Source organism: Triticum urartu, chromosome 6 (genome assembly GCF_003073215.2).
Source record: "Triticum urartu cultivar G1812 chromosome 6, Tu2.1, whole genome shotgun sequence".
NCBI classification, from domain to species: Eukaryota; Viridiplantae; Streptophyta; class Magnoliopsida; order Poales; family Poaceae; genus Triticum; species Triticum urartu.
Window position 1 is genome coordinate 31,952,330 of NC_053027.1, and position 20,631 is coordinate 31,972,960.

Here is a 20,631-nt window from a genome sequence, read left to right on the forward strand (position 1 = left end):
GTGCCAATTAGCTCAACTCAACACTCAAAGCATTGCCATTTATCATAGGTTACAAAACTTTAACGTGCAAAGATAAAGGAGTTTCTCATGACAGTAGCACGATACAAATAGAGATGACAACAAACTAATATGGATGAAGGCCTTAGGCCCGTACCAACCTGAGAAAAAAGCTTATTCATGTAGTCCCATAAGAGATGATAAAGCACTCACTGGAATCACACAATAGTATATATTTTTGTGCACTTCAAATGTATGGTTGAAATCACTCTTGTTTACCAGTGCTGAGATTATATCGAAAGATTATCAAGAACTTCCAGCAGAGTTAAAGCACTGGCTGGGATACAGTTCATTGTATTGCCTTGTGTAGTTCCATTTAATGTATGATTGGCACAACATGATCCCTGTTTGCACAAGTAGGAACAAGGTGAAACCTTCATTAGCTTAGTGAGAATGGATAGGAAGACATTAGCATATTACTCAACCAGTGGCATAAAATTCATGATGGACAATACGCAAAACATTGCCTCATTGAACCAATGGCAATAAATTGACATGCAAAACAATAGCACTATTATGTCATGACACTAATATATTCCCTCCCTGCTCCACCACATGATTCACCTCCATAGACAAACATACACACGTACATGATTCAGCATAGGGTCCTACTAAAGATTTGTTTAACTCCAACAGGAAAATTAGGCAGTAATAAATTAGTGGTACTTAAGTACTCCTAATTAATTAAGTGAGACAGCAGAAGTGGAAGGGCCCCCTGGAGGATCGTCTCACATGTAAGGTAGTCGTTGCCGGAGCCCTTGAATGGCCTTGACTGAGGCCTCTGGCTTCAGCAAGATCGCCTTGGCACTGTTTATTCTTCTTCTTCTCCCTCTTCATGCTCTATTTCTCTTTCTCCTCACCAGTTGGTGAAACCAAGTACATGATTGGCCTTCTAATTCAGAATTGGTTTTGTCAGTGAGGGAGTACAAGTGTACTAGTAAAAAACATCATTATTTTCTCATGGCAGTCGGAAAATAGAGATGAACACATGCATTAAATATCATCCTTACCTAAAGGAAGGTTATGGCGCCAATATAGATGATGAGGATTGGAACGCAGATCTCCCTTTGTGCAGTTCCACCAAAATGAACCAACTGTTCCATTCTGACATTCCAGTTAAACAGCACAAAAGTCACTTCTTTTAAGAAGAGTTTTGTGCAGTGCACCAAAAGGTCACAACAGCAACCAGGTGAATTGGATATCCCTGTTTACACAAAAAGGCACAGAGGAAACAGTCAGAGTCTCAAACAATTACAGGCAAAAACATTTGGCTAAACTTGTCATGGCTTATAACAGTGGCATGGCTTCATTTTTAATAGGGACATTAGATTAAGAACAGCTAAGGCTGTGTTCGGTTCACAGGTTTGGTGCAGGATTTTCGTAGGAACACAATTCCTACGGTATTCTTTCCCTTCCAACCGTTCAGAACACGGGAAAGGTGAATAGTGTTTCATAGGAAAGCTGGTCTGGTAGTACTGATTCCATAGGATTAGAAACATCCACGCGCTGCTCATTTTTTGGGCGGAAGTCCGAGGCAAGCGCTTGCTGCCATGTGTTAGATAGGTTGCTGTGCTGTGTTGCCGGAATAAAAAAATTAACCTATGTGTGGTACGTGAGGTGAGGACAAGAGTAGTCACTGTGCAGCTGAATAAACAAATAGCATCTCATACTGCCAAGCATGCTACTCTAAAAAAACAAATCTGTACATTTCGTAGTCCATCCGAACACATTCTCTTGAGAGTTTCCTCTGGTTCGATGTTCCATAGTTTTATACCTACATTTCCTATTCCTCTATTTTCATCAAGACCTATGTTTTCTGCCCCTTTATTCCGAACGGAGCGTAAATATTTGGTATAAGGGCATGGGACAGTGGGTGCACCAGCAGTCCAGCACCATGTACGTAAACAGGGGCATAAAGTGGTGATTCATAGTTTGTTGCCCCAAGAAACAAACATCCAAGAAACATATCTGGATTGGTCCCATTTTTGTTCACTCTAGCCACCTACTCCTATGTGTGGATAGCAAATCTAGTCCTGGTCATACTACTGTGTACAACGTTACCCCTGTATTTCCCTTTTCGACCAAGAGACCGGTTGGATGACCAGTCTGTACTACTTTCACCCCCTTTCCTTCCTGTTTGTACCAAGTCCGATGTACATACCAAATTCCCCCACCCCCACTTTATTTCTTGTTTGAACCAAGTAGTACAAGATTCGACTCCATGAAGTAGCTTTACCTCTAACAGTAGAAGAAAAAAATGTGACGTTGGACCATCCGATCGAGAGGGGCTGAGAGGTATAAAATGATGCACATGCAGCGACATAGCGAGCTGGGGAAGTAGAGCTAAGGCGATTTTGAACGAAGATATACCTGAAGGTCGTCGGGATGTGGATAGGTGGGCGGCGGGAGGCCGGATCCGCCCACAGGCAATGACGAAGGGATCGGAGGACCTCCCGCGCCGGCGCTCGACCAGAGATAACGGTGCGGCCGGCAGTGGGTCTCCTCCCTCGCTGTTGACGACGGCCTAAACGCTGCCCCTCCTCCCCTTCACTGGCGGAGGGGGATACGTCCGGATCTGTAACCAGCGGTGAGGATAGAAAGCCAGTGTTTTTTGAAGGGAGAAAGACAGTGTTACTACCCCTATCTTGTTTAGATCTGGAGAGGATGAGAGTGTGTGAATAGAGCAACCCTAGCAAGCAAGCGCGGAGGCTCCAGCCTATATATACGTAGTGAGAAACCCTAGCAAGCAAGCAACCCCTATCTTCATCAACTCATACAAGACCGAGAAATTTGATTACTACAACGCCCTCTCCCTCGTGGACTGAGCTCCAGTGCCTTAACTGCACCTGCCTTTGGCTGCATGACAGGAGGGCCAACCACCTGTTGAGCCCACCTGTCATAGACGCAAAGGCAGGAGCAGTAAGTAGAAGCTTTCTCTACACGCTATACCTCCCGCATGAGGTGGACGGACATGCAGCAGTGGATTCGATACTGTAGAAGTAGGAGTAACATCATTGTTCGTCTTCTCGAATAGGCGAAGAGCCAAGCGCAACCCGAACATGGCAGTTGCGAACCCTCGCGTGGTGCGGCTCCTTGGAGCACTAGCCAGGCTCTTGCATTAGACAAAATTGCTATTCTTTAACAATTAAACTCCATTATCCATTGGTTGATACTCATTCTACATAGGTCCACGCGCTTAGCACCGTTTCCTCCTGGGGTCACCAATGTTTATTTGCTAATTAATAGCATTGCATGCAATGAACTAGCCATTGCAAGTCATTCAAAGCATGCACACCTCTCATCTCTTATTGGTTGATATGTCAAGAAACAAGAAACAAGGTAGAAGTTAATGCACCGCACCTAAGTGTTTTGGGACTACGTATTTGGTTTTCATAAGATGACTTACACACCTAGACGGAGGGAGTACTATAGCCCTGTAAACTGGAAAGGAGTATTTGCCTTTCTAGAGATTTCAACAAGTGACTAGACTACACCGTGTGCAGTACTCCCTCCCTTCCGGTTTATAGGGCTCAAATCTGAAATCTCATGAACCAAGGCATTTTGCGATTGGAGAAATGTATCTCGTACTTTACAAAACTACCCTAATTAAGCTCATGCATTAATTACGTAGTTCTCTCGTTTTCCTCTCCGCCTTGGTCGTGGTGCACAATATTGAGCACTCCTACTCCCTCCTTTCCGGTTTATAGGGCTTATCTCAAAATCTTAGTTTTTTCATTTTATAAGGCTCAATTTGGTTGTTCCCCATCACAAGTTCAGATTCCAAGGTGCGTTAAATAATTGCATGCAGGTATTAAGAGAAAATTGACCAATGCATGTACTTTATGCATGCATGCATTGCAATTAATACATTGGCAAACATACATTTTTGAAGAAAACAAGAGCATTAATTGGGTGCTTTTGCAAATTACAAAAAGGATTCCACCACTCACCATCTACCTTGGTTCGTGAAATTTTTGAATTGAGCCCTATAAACCGGAAAGGAGGGAGTATATGACTAGCCGCTCTATCTACATGCGAGACATTTCAAAGCATCCAGGCCCGCATGCCATCCACCAAATCAGAGCGAGGTGCTATAGTCGAGACTCACCTGTCACCCCGGTGTGGCCATCATGACCCGTCATATCACAAAACCCACACCTTTACCAGCAGTGGTTAGGTGGCCTCCAAGTCGGACTGGACGAAGCAACCATCATTTCACTGGAACGCTCGTTCAAGCCCTTTCTTCCCTTTCTTGAAGAAAACCTCACTCCAGGCTACTCACTTCTGCCATTTTTCTTCTGTACCAACGAAGGAAAGGTGGGCGAATCAGTTATGCTGCTATATTTTCATTCCAAGAATCTTCTTTTTGCGAAGCAGTGACCGATTCTCACATCGTATTCTTTTCCCGTTTTCATTGCGATTGTGGTTTCCTTTCGATTGCTTTTTGTTTGCCAGTTCATTGATGGATCCTGGAGCACTAGACAAAGAGTTGTCGGCGGAAAACCCACTGGAGACAGCGATCTCCAGGAAGCGAGCACCGACCAACGAGTTGACCATGTTGGCGAGCCAACCCATGGAGACGAAGAACTCCAAGAAACAAGCACTAGCCTAAGAGTTGAGGACCGTTGGCGGACGAACTCCTCAAAGAAAGTTGGAAGAACAGCAATGGCCCCATCGTGCCTATCCCAGGAACTCTGATTGCCACCTATGTGAGGCTCAAGACCGAGTTTGAGAAGATAGTCGCCATTGAGAAGCAGTATTCCCCTGGCAAGGTGATGGCCCCCATCGAGGACGAGGAGATGGCCCCCGGAGGGATGAGATCCCCCGGTGAGCTGCACAAGGTAAAAAATAATGGCTTATTACCATAGTTGTGGTTTTTGATTATTTGCAATGTGCTTGCTAATATGTTAGGGTTGTGCAGGTGCCGGTGGACCTCCTTGATGATTCTGATGTCATGGCCCGTCCTGTTGGCATCGCCCCGGAGATCGATTCTGATGCCGCTGTCCATCCTGTGGACACCGCCCCAGAGATCGATTCCGATGTCGCGGTCAGTCCTGCGGACATCGCCCCAGAAATCGATTCCCATGCCATTGTCCGTGCTGTGGTCATTGCCCGAGAGATCGATGACAAGAAATAGCTGGTCGCGCTAATCCTTCAGGGTAGTTTGCATTGCCCTGTGTTTAATTACCAGAATGATGCGTGTTATCAAACCATCTTAGGGCTAGTGCACTATCTTGTGTGGGCAGATCTTGCTACTTTTGTTTGATAGTGAATCATGCGAACCCTCTCCGAGTTATGGAAACAGATGTATCCTCACCAACTTTTGATGTAATATATGGCATGATTAGATGTAAGTTTGAACTGTTTATCATATCAGCAGGGCTTGTTTGATGATTCCTGGTGTTAGTTGGCTAGCTATCGTGCGAGCTATAGTACTTGCAAAACACTCACCGAAGAGAAACGTTGGGGCTGATGAGCTCGTGGTATGCTTATACTTATCCCTCGTCGATCGACCAATAGGCCTAGCTCCTAAAATTGTAGGCTTAGCGATCGATGACCTAGGCGGGCTAGTTTGGCCTAGTGGGTTTCAGTGATATGACGTGCAACACAAAATCATAGCAGTGCAGAGACGTACTCCCTCTGTTCCAAAATAGATGACCTAGGCGGGCTAGTTTGGCCTAGTGGGTTTCAGTGATATGACGTGGTACAGTGCCGTCCAGTCTTCGCGTGTGGTAGCAGTATTGCGGGTACAGTAAGTTTTCTTGAAGAAGCGGAATTCAACGAAGTCATGATGGTTCCTTCATCCGAACAACTTACAGTGGGAAAGGTTGGGCCTGCGATACGACCGGGGTAGACCAGGATAATTTTGTGCATGGCAGGTGGACCAGGATGGTCGACGTCCCACATGTCGGCGAATGAAAGTATTCCTTCCGATATAGAGGACGAGCAACGTGTATTCATTGTTTATTTTTTATGAAAGCTATTGTCTCCACTGTTACGACGGAGGAGTGTGAAACACGGCAGCCCAGTGAACTTGGCATGTGCACCACTCCCTCCTTCCTCATGTAATGCCTAGGTTACAGCTTTTTCTCACTTTCTCTCTATCTATTTCCTATCAAATGTTTTTTACCTTTCTTTTTTAAGACACAATTGTTTTTTATGCCTTTTTTAGAATTATTTTTTATACCTAGGAGCACATGTAGAGACGGGCTCTTGCAGAGCCCACTCCTTGACTTTGTCAATGCCTCTCTCTCCTCCACATAAGGAGTACTACTTGCTATGCATGCATGCGGCGGGCAGCTGGCGTCTTGAGGGGCCGGGGCGGTGAGAGCGGGCTCCGGAAGCGGTCCGGACTCTAGCATAATTTGGTTTTCACAGTATTTCTTTCTCCATTGACAGGTAGGCCCGCGTAGATAGATAAAGAACATGAGCTGATGAGGCGCATGCGGACTGTTTGACTGGTCAACCAGACAAATACGGAGCTATACGCTGAGCTAGTGACCGTATAATCACCATATCTCGTATACAATGATCAAAGTGAGCTATCAAGACAAGTTCGATGACCGCCAATGCATTTTACTCGGTAATAAATGACCAGGATTGAAGGGGAATCCAAATTTGCTTCGTCTTCTGTCCTTGGGCTCTTGACAAACCAATGCACTATACGGTTCTCCAGCCACTCCACCCCAGAGCTCTCACCAAGCATCGTTCATGCCACCGCGCCGCATACTAACTGGTAAGGCAGCGATGGCATCCCGCCGCACCAAGTTCCTCGCCACCCATGACCGCACACAAAATGGTAGGGAAGCGATGGCATCCCGCCATGCCGAGTTCATCGCCGCTCGCGACCTCACAACTATGTGGGAGGAATTTGAAGATGCCAAGGCCGAATGGGCGGTAGAGCAAGAGGCGGCCAAAGCCGCACAGAGGGAGCGGAAAAGTCAGAAAGCACTCAAGAAAAGAGAGGCCCACCGCCGCAAGAAAGAAAAGGACGCACGCGCTGCTGCGGAGAGGTCGGCGGAGATCCAAGCACGGTGGGGTGTCGCCGACAAAGCCGGGAAGGAGAACGACGGCGTCTGGCCAGCATGTGAGAAGTAGTAGTACTAGTAGTTAGTGTGTGTGTGTGTGTGTGAGTACGAGCATGTACCAGTACTACTAGTTACTACTGTAGTTTTTAGAGCAAATTACCAGTACATTAGCCTAGACTAAATGGAAAAATTCCTATCCTAAGCATCAAATGGCATCTCTTTCTCTATAGGAATTGAGATGCATGTCATCTCACTTCCTATGGTTTTCATGTTCCTATCCTATGAACAAAAGGAGGCCTCTGTTGTAGTAACTACTGTAGCTAGCAGTACTGCTAGTACAGTAGTTTTCTTCAAGAAGCGGAATTCAACGAAGTCATGATGGTTCCTTCGTCCAAGTAACTTCAAAGTGGGAAGTGGGCCTATGATTTGACGGCTCATTAGTCATTGTTACTGCGGCGCGACAACCTGGGTGACTCCCTTGGAGTTCTGCGTGCATGGCAAGTGGACCAGGATGGTCGACGTCCCACATGTTGGCGAACGGAAGTAGTATTCTTTCCGATATCTAGGAGCAAGGAAACCACGTGGTATAGTATCACCTCTGATTGGTTCACAAAAAAATAGTATCACTGCCGATTTATAATTATTTTTTATTTCTGATGAATGCTAGCGTTTCAACTCTTACGACGAAGGGTGCCAAACACGGCACATGCTGGATGTCCCACACGTCAGCGAAAGGAGTGGGACATGAACAGCGTGGTAGAGCCCATCATAAAAAGACAGCGTGGTAGAGCATCTCCACTTCTTCCACTTCTGGGTCGGAGACCACACGTAGTAGTACTTAGTGGTATGAACGATAAAAAGTGCGACCTAGAGACAAAGACACGTCTAGTTGGAAGGTCTCGGGGCATACACGTAAACAAATATAAAAGTTAATATGTGCCTCCAACTAATATAGTAGTAGTAGAGTACTTAGGCACGTACTCCATAACATCACCATGCATTGCACGTACAACATTTAGTGGTAGTACGTAGTAAGAGACAAATGCCGCCCAAGAGTTCCCTTCTCGACCTACTTTTGGGTGTTTGGTAGAGTGTATGGAGGGTGCATGAGTCCACACTAGTTTAGCACAAATACACTAGAATCATGCATGAAGAGAGCATGCATGTAGAGGGGTGTTGAGTTGAGCATGCATGAAGAGGGAACAACTATGCTGAGACGAGAACGCAACCAAACACACCCTATATGCCACGCATGTTCATACGATTTGTGCCTTTCTACTTCACTTACTGCGCTACATTACTCAGGTTCGTACGTCCACTCCTGGGTACATGTTCGTCTCGTAGTTCCAGTCCCACGTGTTCTTCATATAGATGGAACGATCCTTGCATAACACGTGCACCTTGATGCTAGATGTCTCGCGTGTTGGCAAAAGGATGAACAAAGCTCACATAAAAAATAGAGTGGAAGAACATAGATTCCGGACGACCGAGAAGGAGCAAGGAACCTCGTGGTGGAGCGTCTGCACTCATAATATTTAATATTATTCAGCGATATAAAATTAACCAGTCATCTCCACAGTGGACCGGAAGAGTACGAAACACGGCAGCCCAGTGTAGTTACATCATACTAGTACATGGCTAACCCATGCTATCACCATATTTCTTGGCTTCCGTGTGACACCTATCTCTAGTAATCCAGTAGCATGTATCGCTTGTCCCTCCTCGTCTCTATCAAAGTGCGGCGGGCTGGCATTTCTGCCGTCTATTGAGGTCGGTTAACTATCACATGTTAGCGACATGCCAAGAGCATTCTAAAAAAATTCCTTTCACGTTCCGTTTTCAAAAAGAAAAAAAATCCTTTCACGTACAAATTTGCCTGTATGCTTTGAGCAACTTGCATGTCCTATACTGCTCCTGTTTGATACTCTAACTTAGCTAGAGGTTAGACTAACTCATGACTAACCCTGAACTAACTGTAGCCAAACAGGTGTTTGGGTGACAGGGTTAGATTGACAATAAATGCACTTCATGGAGAGAGAAAAGTGATTTTTCAGTGGTCCCAATGAGAACTATCTCCATTTAGCACCTCTTGGGTAGGATAGTTTTTTTTGGTGGGTTCAGTGCAACTTGCTCCAATTCAAACCCTCATGCTTGGATAGTTTAGGGCTATTTAAGCCCCAACTAGCTCAAACTAACTCTAACCCATGGATCCAAACAGGGCCTATGGCCAGTCTCGACGCGGAGCAGTCGCGTGCATCGGGAAGCGGCGCTCTCTCGGCCGTCGCGCCACTTCAAAGCCGGCGCCAGTGAGAGGTCGCCTCTGCTTTGGCCGGGCATTAATGCGGCACTGACGCTCCAGGGCGACACTGACCATTTCACGCGGGAAGTGCGCGCTGGCAAGGGAGTATAGGTTTTGAACCGTTTCAGGTGTAGTACTGGTAGTTTGCAAAACTACTCAATTATTGCACTCGGTTTCCTAGGAAATTGTGGTAAAAAACGTTACTCCACAGCCCGCTTCCCTTCTCCTTCCTCTTCCACCGCCCGCGCACGTCCGCGGGAAGCGACCGGTCAACCCTTATATAGGAGTGCTAGCACAAAACGATGCATGCATGACCACTAAAATTTCCATATTAAAGCGCCGCTCCGGTGGGAGTATGGCATATGTTGTTACCTTCGGACGGCCCATGGCTACCGGGCGACGGCGACCAGAGAAGAGGCGACGGGAGGGGAATGAATGCAGCTACTGTTTGGGTTCGCCTTCCGGCTTAAATAAATGCGCAGCATCATGTGTACCCGAAGGTGCACAAATTGTAACATATGTGTCTGCTTAAGTGGGCGTCACGTAACTGGTGTGTGTGTGAGAGAGATTCTGAGAGACAGAGTGCGTGTGTGCGACTCTACTCTTCGGACATGTACTCAACATTTTGCATCGGGATATAAGTATAATGGTATTTACTTTAGCTAGTGATTTACGTGGCCATGTTAATGTGGTTGTGTCAAAAAAATGTCACTTCCTGCTCGTGATTTGCGTTATATAATTACAAGCAAGATTCTCGTGCATTGCATGGAACATTAATATGCATTTTTTACAGAACACCTGTTGTGATTGACCCATGCAGGAGTAATCCCATGTGTAAAAACTAATGATATCTCGAGAATTTTATCGGAAAACTGGTATCTCGAGAATGTCATCGAAAAAATGAAAGATGAGAGATAAGGCGAGGAGGAGTGGAGCGTGGTGGTGACTGGTAGTCGGAATGGGCGGAGGAATGGGGATGGACGGCGCTGGCAGGCGGCAGCGGCCACCATGCATGCTAGATTGTTCCAGAGACTTATTCCTTTTTTAATTGCTGAGCAATGAGGTTGCGGGAGATAATGATGTGGAGAGAGGTGCGGGTATCTTTTGTAAAATTATCATAGTTTGCTTTCTATCCTCAGATATAGATCATACGGTCTGTATTACAAGATGGCAGGCACACCATCACCACCAACTCGTTTTTTTATAAGGGTACAGATGATAAGTTTGCTGACTACTAAAGTAAAGTGGAATTTGTCCATGTTATGCAAGTAAATAAAGGTGATTGTTCATCATACGGGTAAGGTTGGATGAAGGGTGGTAGGAACAAATGCTCCGCCTAGAGCATGTGTGTGTGAGATGGAGTCTTAGTGTGTGTGTGGGGTGTGTGTGTGTGAGAGAGAGAGAGAGATGGAGTCTTACTTTGTGTGTGTGAGAGAGAGGGAGAGAGATGGAGTCTTAGTGTGTGTGTGGGGGGGCGTGCGTGCTTGCGTGTGTGTGTGTGTGTGTTTGTGTGTGTGTGTGAGAGAGAGAGATGGAGTCTTAGTTTGTGTGTGTGTGTGTTGGGGTGCGTGCGTGCGTGTGTGTGTGTGTGTCGCGGGGTCCTGTATGGCGGATGTAATTTAAGCGTCCATGGCTTTCATCATAGAGAGGTGATGTGTATGGCAGAGGCCACCAACGATGGGGTGCGAGAGAGAAAATGCCCGTAGAGAGGGAAGAGAAGGTGTGTGCGCGTGAGAGGAGTCGACTTCGAGAGAATGTGTTTGTTCGAGAGACACCGAGGAAGACTACTATATATCGATGGTGCATGTAGGCGGGAATTAAACTAAGGGATGGTCTTATTGGTTTCAGGGATATAGGGGAAGAGTGAGAGGTGGGGGGTAGCTAGAAGGAGATTGTTAAGTGTGAGTGTGTGTTTTACCCATCCAGGCGGAAGTTATGTGCACAAAAGAGGAGAACGATTCGATGTGGCGTTAGGATTGAGGGTAATTAACAACGTATGGAGACATAGAGACCTTGAACGTGCATGTGTGAGAGGTATACATGTATACGTGGGATGTGTGTGTGTGTACGCGCGCGCATGATCGAGATAAAAGAAAGAAGACATAAGTCATAAGATCAACGACATGGGAGAGACAGATCAGTATGACAATATGCATGCATGTGAGAATGCATGGAAGAAGTCCCGACAATTGAGCATGTGTTTTTGTCTTTAAGAGATAGTGGCGTGGACTGGAGCATGCATCTATGGCGACCAGAGGGAGTGAGGTGCAACGATTGTGCAAAAGAGACCAACCTATAAATGCATATGTATGGAGAGACATATATAGTGTGGGTGATAGGAAGCAAGACTCCGTGTGAGAAAGAAATGTTAACGGAGAAACTACAGATAGATACAGAGATGGAGATGCTAGCTAGAGGGACATCTGCTAGTTTGGGTGTTGGAGATGACCGTCGGGTGGTTCAAAGGGTGAAGTTATATATGTGTGTGAGAGGGCACTTGACTGCATGTAGAGAGAAACATATGTAGTGTGCATGATAGGAATCAAGAGTGAGGGCGAGAAAGAAGGTTGATGGAGAAACAGATAAATAGAAAGATAAAGATGCTAGCTAGTGTGCGTTAGAGATAGGAGTATAGTGGATCAGAAGGCTGGGTTATGTGTGTGGGTGTGAGAGAGATAGAGAGAGGGTGCGTGTGAGTCACATACAAACAGATATCAGAGAGAAATGAGATCCAGAGAGACGGAGTTTTGTGTCTGCGAGAGAGAAAGATATTTCACAACGAGAGTGATAGCTAGAGAGACATATGAGGGAACGCAAGATATCTCTAGGGAGAGAGGGTGTGTGTGAGCGACATACAAGAGAACAATGGAGGAATATGAGACCCTGGGAGACAGAGTTTGTGTTTGTGTGTGAGAAAGAGATATTGAAGAGGAAGAGTCATAGGTTCTCATATCTAAGGAGCGAAAGACATCTCTGTATGAGGGGTGTGCGAGTGGCACACATGGGAATAGTAGAGAGAAATGAGACCCCGGGAGACAAAGTTTTGTGTTTGTGTGAGAGAAAGAGATTCCACATGGAGAATCATAGTTAGAGACACATAGCAGGGAGCAGGATATACTTAGAGAGAGATAGAGTGATGAAGGTCGAGGGAGAGAGTACCGTCAGTGTGTTACGAAGATAAAAGATCATTGTCGACATACAGGTAGCATGAGAGATACCTGAGAGACGATGAACGCATATAGGTCCAGAGAGATAGTCCTATATAAGCATGAGTGATAGCTATATGAGACGAATATCCGGATTAAAGGGGATTCAAATATTTAAACTGGAGATCACGACATCGATAATATCATAACGCAAATTGGTGCATCAAACATGAATATTCATTTGAATTTGGGCACACGTGTAATGTTATATAGTTTATCAATATTGGTGATCCATAGATTCTTCAATTACAAACAATGCATGGTTTATATGCAATTAATGTCTAAACGGGATTACACTATATGTTGCGTGCGTGAAACACATTATACATGTTTGAGAAGTAAAAAAACCCGCATGGAACACACATTAATTGGAGACAATTAGCGAGGAATGCATACATTGGATTTCAACATAAAGTGGTTTCAAATATTTGAATATCCAAATTGATGGATACAACCTTATGAATCTGAGATCATGCCATTTGTAAACCATATTTATGTATAAATGGTGTTGTGCTTTTGAAAGTATATAAAAAATGATGTATATAGAATGTAATTCCAATTGAAAATGGATCTCGCCCGGAAAAAAATTAGAATACAAACGGGATTTGAATTAAGTTGGCACGGTAAACATGCACTCTGCAAAATTTGAACGAAGTGGGGAAAGTCGCAGTAACTGCCCGAAACCAAAATCTGCGAGATGGAAATCACTACTGCCTATCCCTGCCACGCAAAGCCTATATGCTGGATTTCTATAGGTTTCGATAGGGGTAGGTTTGTAATTTCACCCAAACGTGACGTAACCGCCTCTCACCCGGATTCATACACGGTGGGCGCCAAAACATAGTGTGGCTTCGGCTGAAATCGACTCCCTCCCCGATTCATATTCATACACGGTGGGCGCCAAAAACAAACTCTCTTCGGCAAATATTCGGTGTATGCGAGATTACCGTCCTATCCCAACCGACTAGTGTTGCTGTGATGTAGTAGAAATTTGAAACGGGGGCTAAGTTTGTAAATTTCCTCGCATTTGAGACAAGCGCACCCTGAATACATGGTCCCCCCTTCCTCTCTACCTCCCTTTTCCCCATTCGTACTTCGTGGGTGCCAAAAACCCCCTCTCCACCCCACCCTCCTCCGTCCGCTGCCGCTGTCCGCCACCCCATCCACCATCGTCCTCCTCCACCATGCCGGAGCTGATACCCCGACGCCGCCGTCCATTACAAGAGATCGACCTCTCTCATCCACGGCTGCGGACCGGGATCCTTGCATCCCGTCCTCTCGCTTCATCCCCGCCGTCGTCCACCTTGCCGGCGCTGCTCCTACAACCGTCTCATCCACCGCGCCCCGCCGCCACCGTCTACCCTCCTAGATCTGCTTCCACGCCGCCGACAGCCATCGCTACCGCAACACCGTCAAGTTCTTAGCAGATGCACACACGGCGCCGCACCAGAGGCGGTACTCTTTCATATCTGCTCAACTTATTTATCGCAGCAAGAAAAATAGATCGCCACTGCTTTACTGTGATTTCTTGTCTTGGTTGCCAAGTTGCCATTGTCTGGTTTGCACCTTCAGATCCGCCATGGCACGCTCAACACCATACTCGCAATGCTCATGGTTTTCCCCTTTTATATTCCACACTAGTTAAATCACAGTAGACTAAATTTCAAAATTGGGTCAGTCGATTTTTCAGAGCTCGCCGGAGTTCGCCGGTGCGATCGAAGGGGCTCGGGTGGGGATGGTGGTTGTGGGGGGCGGTTGTGGGGCCTCATCGAACGAAGAAAACTCGACGGGGGGGGGGGGGGGGGGGGGGGGGGGGTGGCGGAGGAACACAGGCGGTGGGGCCGGTGGTTCGGCCGGCGGCCCATGCGGTGTTCTGTATGGGAAGCACAGTATGTTCCTTGTCAGGAAGGGGAGCTGGGACATCTGCAGTCAACAGCTGATAGAGCTGGCTTGTACATGATCGATAGGCTTTCAATTACTAGCGGTAATACAACACCGTAATTTCCATCTAGTTCCACTTTCTCGATTTATATATCCTGGTTATGGTGTACCCCTGTTATGTACACTATGATTTGCCTAGTTGCTGTGTGCTCTTGTTATCATGGTTTGGTAATAAACTCTCTATACAGTATATTATGAACCTATCATCTGCCAGCTATCCTTACTTCTGGAGCCTATTTTTTGTGTACTTGTGCCAGATTATATAAATGCACGCACCATATTACAGGACACATGAGCTCTCTCATCAGAATCCAGTGATAGCACACAAGTGTTTACAGGGGTGCCCCTATATTAGAATATCATCTGCATTACAAAGATAATCTCACAACTATTTATGTTTTCATGGTTCTCAGATATCATATGCAATTACAGTGAATATCAGAATCCGCGCATCAGAAGAATATTGTGGAACACTGCAATGACTTACAAAATTGGCACCAGGGCATTGAGTGCCATTCTGGAAGCAATGAAACTCGTACGCTCCCCACCTGTTGATTCTTGTTCAGAATATCATCCTAATGACTATTCTAAGCTCGAGGAGTCAAAGGCAGATGGCCTGTCCTGTTCACCCATCAAGGTGCATGTTCTAATTTGGCAAGGTTTTATTGATTGCGCGTATCTTGCATATGTTGTCCTGCATTTCTTCTACTTTGTTGCACCACCATCTGCTTAGTTTACTCATCATATATGTCGAGATGCCATGCCCATCCATTATCAACACATATTCCATCTGTCATCGTACCATGTTTTTCCACTCAAATGTTGTTCTGGTGCATCAGACATCAAAAAGGAAGAGGGTGATTGCCGAACCTGAAGGAGCACCAGCAAAGTCCTTGAAAAACATGGTGGTGCCGGAGAAATCAGACAACACCCCACTTATATTGGCTGTACAACCAGTGACACAAAACGTAGGACCGACTCCAGCAGACTGTACCCATACTTCACTGGCCACACCACTAGCCCCACCATACAGGACCTGCACTCCAACAAAAGGTATACCAATTTCATTGCCATAGCACCAGCTGTACCACAGAAAAATCCCACTCCAGCAAAAAGTACAGCAAGTCCATCGGCCGAAGACCTATCCCAACTGTAGAGACGGCCAATTCCTGCAGATTGGAACCCCATTCCATTTATTCCCAGTTTAAAAGACAATGCTTTCAATGTTGTTAGGGACTACGTGCATATATTCCCATCATGGGAAGATTATTGTGAAGACAAACACCATTTTCACATCTTCCTGTCCAACTTACGTGTAAGTGCTATTATTCATGGTTATTATTTTCCTGTTTTCTGCTGATTGAACACATCAATGATTTACATTACATTGTTGTAACTAGGCGAGAGTCAATCTGGATAGTCATGACGAGCAAAGCTTGCTTGTGCTTTTCAAGGAAGCATTGCAGCAGTATCGGTGTTACCTGAGGAAATCACACTTTGATGGCAAGTCTATAAACGAATTTCCGGTGAAGTCTCCTGTGCTAAATTTAGAAGACATTGAATGGAAAAACCTTGTTATGCACTGGTCTCGTTCCCAGGATGAGGTACTGTCTATGAAATCACATGACAATTTGAACTTCTACTTTTCCGCATGTGCCTTACGGATCTTTTTTGCAGGAAATCTGCTGGAAGAAGAATTTCGGTTTGACAAGAACGACAGGATATCGCAAATATGTTGCCTGCTGCTTTGCTCTTGTTAGTACCTGTTGTCCTGTATCACTGTACTTGCATACATACATGTTTCATTATGTGACAGCAGTATGCATGATAGCTTGCTTATCAGTTGTTCGCTCCAAATTATCTGATCTGTATGAATGGTTACATTAGTGTAGAATATATCCAATGCTAATGTTTTTTAGCTCTGCATTGTTCCTGTAAGTACATGCTGTCCTTCATCGGTGTACTTATAATGACAGGTAGGTGTTTATGTACCATCACTCTGTAGCTTATTTTCCTTTGCCCTCCATTTTCTACACATCAGATCTATATTTACTCTTACCATAAGGTTGGTACTGAAGAAGTTTAGTTTTGCATTGCTCTTGGTTGTACCTTTTGCCTATATCGCTGCACTTACATTTATAGCTACTTGGTTATGTAGCATCACTCTTCATCTTATCTTAAATATTCTCCATTTTTTCGTATATTATCACATCTATATTTACTCTTAACAAAATGTAGAATAAAGGCAATCTTTTGAAGAAGATTCTGTGGTAAACTTCTTGAATTGCCCCCCCCCCCCATCAGCATGGACAAGGCATTTATAGAGCCTGTCTTCACCAATAATTTAAGTTTGTCCATCTCAAGCCTTCAAACTTTGTTGTATATATTTGGTTAGGCATGACTGCAAGAGCTGTTTATTTTTGGTGTTTGCATCAAATTGCTTGTTTAAAGTTTATTATATGTAGTTCATAAACAAAAGTTCGTCCTTTCTCAATTTAAGTTTTAAGTTGTACAACCAAGTTCCTTCTTCATACCATGTAAATTAAACTATACAGAGCAAGTGATCTTCTTTTGCACTACATGTATGCTTCTGTTCTTCATCTGTAATCCAGTGGTGTGGTGAACCTACCCAGTACAGCACAATGTCATATTCTGCAATGTCTTAACTATGAACAATGTCATATCATTCTACTATTATTTAAACCGTCTCTTTATTTGCCAATCTGAAATGGTATAAATTGACAACACACTAACCATTGATACTTATGAGTTCTTGATCTGTAATCCAGTGGTGTCATGAAGCTGCCAACTCCTTCACAATGTCATTTCCTGCCATGTCTTGACCTGAACAATACTATATTGTGTTAATGCAAATTTAAACTGTGTCACTTTATTCGTTAGTAAGAAATGTGATGAATTGTCAGCACTGATACTTTTATGTGCAAAACCTGTCATCTGTCTGCTTGTTTATCTTTCAGAGTGAGGAAGATATAAGTGTTGAACAAGCGCAATCTCATCATCTTGCTCAGCTGCTTGCGCTGCAGCTCCCCAACAGGGCTAACCTTTCTTGAACTCTATTGAAGTGCTGTCGGTTTTGTATATTATTTTGTCGGCGTGTTTATTTGCACTAGTGGCGATCTTTGATGCCCAGTGTATGTAATCTGCTGTCTGCTTGTGCTTTATTATCATAGTGGCGAACTTTCATGCCCAGTGGATGTAATATGCCGTAATTTCTTTATTGTATAGTCTAGGTTTTTTCTTATTCACGATGCTGCAGTTATTTTACAGTATATATATCATGTCTTCGCAGTAAACCGGCCAAACCGTAAAATTACGGTACTTAATCGGGCCGTCATGCAATCATGATGTAGGTTGGGCCTGAAAACGTGCTGATCAGCTCACGGGCCAGCAGCAGCCCGAAATGAACCCTGGCCCATGATTGTGCGAATCAAATCACGGGCTTTTAACATGCCGAAAAATTGTCTTGGTCCTTGTTTGGCCCAATCAGATATCGGCTGCGAGCAGGCCGGATGCAAACCGGGCCGTAGTTAGGCCCAACTGTATGACGGGCTTTTAATAGGCCGAAATTAATATAGGGCTGAAATGTTAAACGGGCCCTTAACAGGGCAAAACTAATATCAGGCCGAATTACTAAGTGGGCCTTTTGCAAGTCGGCCCAAAAGCATAGTGTCCAGTTGACTGGCCGAATCTGATATGGGCCATAATTGAGCCCAAAGCCTCTTAAAGGGCCGTACCTGATCTGGGCCATAATTTGGCCCAGAACGTGGTAGGCCTTTAATGGGCCGGACTCATATGGGCCACTATTAGGCCCGGAGCGTGGCAGGCCATTAATGGACCGGATCAAATATGGGCTGGCATTTGGCCCAAAACATGGCAGGCAGTTAATGGGCCGGCCTACTAGGGTCCACAAAATCTTGTGGGCCTAAAGCTGGGCCGGCTAATTAATGTCGGCGAAATCTCGTGGGCCTTTAGCTTTGCCGGCCCATTATGACCCGCAAAAATCTTATGGGCTTTACCTGGGCCGGCCCATTATGGCACAAAAATTCTTGTGGGCCTTTACCTGGGCCGGCCCATTATGGCCCGCAAAATCTTGTGGGCCTTTAGCTGGGCCAGCCCATTATGGTTCGCAAAATCTCGTGAGCCTTTAGCTTGGCCGGCCCATTATGGTCCGTAAAATCTTGTGGGCCTTCAGTTGGGCCGGCCCATTATGGTCCGCAAAATCTTGTGGGTCTTCAGTTGGGCCGGCCCATTTAAACTTGATGGGCCAGTCCACGTGTCAACATATCATAGGCGAGTATCGCCCATTGGATGAGTTGACACATGTCTCCTCCAGCCAATGATGATTTTACACGGGGAAAATCCCCATTGGTCGAGGCTGTTAGCGGGTTATCGGATCCAAAACCCGACCCGATAGCTTACCGGCGTTCCGTTACGGTGGATGCCACGTGTCGGTCACCGTTGAGGAAGGCACTTCTGTGATGCGCAATTTATTGTCATGGAAGTGGACACTTCCGTGATGATAATTTTGGTAATGTCATGAAACACTTCTACGACAGCACATGTATGACTATCTTGATTCTGTCATAAATTTGTCATGGATGTGGATGCAGGACAAAAAATGACCTAGTGTGACAAACACGTATCATCACGGAAGTGTATTTTTTTGTAGTGTTATACAGGGATATCTATTGAACTTGTTGCTATTGCGACATTTTGCTTCGCTACGCGTAACACTTTGCTTGATTTCAGTGCAACTGCACAAAACGAGATTGGATTTCCTATTTGTGTTGACAGATTCGTACTTTATCTTGTGTGCGTCATGACAGGTTGGTACTTGCCTTCATCCACATGATCGTGCAGTGTGTTTTGAGATGCTGTGCTACTTGTATTGGTACTGTTTTAAATAAATGATGAACTGAAGCTATTGTATTGCTGTCTTTTCCCATTAAGTAGTGAACGAAAATGGGACCAACCCAGACATGATGCTTGTTGCTTTGTTACAACAAATTCAGCATCACCCTGATACGTCTCCAACGTATCTATAATTTTTGATTGCTCCATGCTATATTATCTACTGTTTTGGACTATATTGGGCTTTATTTTCCACTTTTATATTATTTTTGGGACTAACCTATTAACCGGAGTGTAACACCCCGGATATGATTTACCCAATTTGTACTCCAACTCTTGCCGTTTCCGGCCTTAAGTTATTTTATTTTCTCGGGTTCGGGTCTTTGTCTCCATGTATTGTTACCATTGTCATGCATGTCTTATCATGTCATCATGTGCATTGCATTTGCATACGTGTTCATCTCATGCATCCGAGCATTTTCCCCGTTGTCCGTTTTGCATTCCGGCGCTTCGTTTTCCTCCGGTGGTCATCTCTAGCTTTCTTTCATGTGTGGGGATTAAACATTTCCGGATTGGACCGAGACTTGCCATGCGGCCTTGGTTTACTACCGGTAGACCGCCTGTCAAGTTTCGTACCATTTGGACTTCGTTTGATACTCCAACGGTTAACCGAGGGACCGAAAAGGCCTCGTGTGTGTTGCAGCCCAACACCCCTCCAAGTTGGCCCAAAACCCACCTAACCCTTCTCCATCATCTAGAGTGTTTGATCACGATCGCGTGGCCGAAAACCGTGCTCAATTTGGACTCTCCTAGCTCCCTCTATGCCTATAAATAGACACCCTCCGAATCCGGATCTCCTTCCTCCCCGAAACCCTAAAAAACGTCTCCGACGCGCAGGACATTGTTCGCCCGGGTCGGACACCGCCGCCGCCGCTGCCCGCAGCCACTGAGGAGCCGCCACCTGGCAGCCGGCGCCTCCCTCCGCTCGAGGCCCGCGAGGCCCGCGAGGCCCGCCGCGGGCCCTCCCGGCCCAAAGCCACCGCCGCCCGCGCCCGACTACCCCACCGCCTCCTTCCCCGATTCCGGCGTCCGACACCGCCGCGCCCTTCGCCGCTCCGCCGCGGCAAGTTCGCCGTCGCCGCCACCTACCCTCGCCGGTGCTGTACCAGGCCGCCGCGACCACCGCCGCACCCCGACGCCGAGCGCCGCCCCGCTACCGCAGTTCACT